Raw genomic sequence first — 1,293 nt, forward strand, 5'->3', positions numbered from 1 at the left:
GAGATGTAGCCCTGGAGAATAGGGTGAACTCATTAATTGTTGTGTTCTTGTATTTTCTTAATGTATTTCTCTTGTTGTTTTCCATTTTCCAGTGTTTGTGTATTTCGCAATCTAATCGATTCGTTGCCTAAAATAACATAGACAGACACCAGCACATGAGTCTGTAATACCTTCATTTAATAATTCTTTAAATGAAATCACTTAAGAGTGAATTTTAAATCAATTACTCTTGGTATTACTTTGGCGTATTGTTTCATTAACTATGCTCTAAATTTATATGCATAGTAGAAGCGTGATGGGTTCTGTTTGGACCTATGTTAACCTTTTTGAAGATTCAACATTCCTGATGTTTTATTGTTTGTAAGATGGGATATTGTTTCTGACCTCCCAGAGGAAGTCGATGGTTTCCCATCCAGACACCTTCCAACTCCAGTAAAGGGACTAAATTTCGGTTCTGCCACATCTTTTGATTCCTCTTCAGATGTTGTTGTGCTTGCAGAAGGAGCAGGTTTGGCTGGAACTCTTTCTGGTTCTTTGTAATCAAGAGGAGGAGCAAAATCCACCTCACAATCTGTCTCAATAATAGTTATGACAGAAGCTGGTTTTTCCTCGACTATGTCTATATAGTATTTCTTGTTGTTATAAGCTACCATCACCTATGGTCAAGCAGGAGAAGTTCCTCAAACTAGTCTCCAACACTGCTTTAGGATTAGATATGTCAAGAAAATCCTTTGTATGGGGTTGTAGTTTGACATATGTCCCTTTTGGAAGGGTGGCATTTTTCACTTCTACTGTATCACCCTTTGCTAAAAGCATATTTTCCATCATCCAATATGGCATATAAATCATGCCCTCCTCAGCAATAAACTCAAGTACTCCATAGTGTGATGTACGCTGTGTTACTGGATTATGAAGCTCAAAAAGCATTGGATAATCTATGTGCAGAGATGCCAGACGATCAAGAGCTGACGGAGGCATTATAATTTTGTCACCAGTTTCCAGCTGAGGCTTATCAATGAAAGAAGCTGGAACAACGGAATTCACATATGTATTGTTAAGCTATCGGCAACCTTGTCGAAGCACATTTCCTAGGTCATTGTAGTGAAGGAGAAGCCTCGTGTTCTTCCATACAACATGGCCCAGATGTAACTGTTGCGACTGTATATGGCGCATTATTTTGCATTCGGGCTATTACAAAGAGGAAATGATACATTATTTGGAGCATGATGTCAGCTTGAATGGTATGTATACTTGTTGCAACGAGTTTGTGGTGTGTGAAAGTCATGATATATG

At 38.4% G+C, this 1,293-nt stretch overlaps 1 pseudogene; it reads right to left on the reverse strand.

Moving 5' to 3' along the window:
- Positions 1-317: 317 nt before the first annotated feature.
- LOC149147491 (ubiquitin fusion degradation protein 1 B pseudogene) lies at positions 318-1,024 on the reverse strand (annotated as a pseudogene).
- Between the last annotated feature and the right edge of the window lie 269 nt (positions 1,025-1,293).

Source organism: Pinus tabuliformis, chromosome 9 (assembly GCF_031772625.1).
Source record: "Pinus tabuliformis cultivar Carrire ecotype Pingquan chromosome 9, CPIR1, whole genome shotgun sequence".
In the NCBI taxonomy this organism is placed as follows: domain Eukaryota; kingdom Viridiplantae; phylum Streptophyta; class Pinopsida; order Pinales; family Pinaceae; genus Pinus; species Pinus tabuliformis.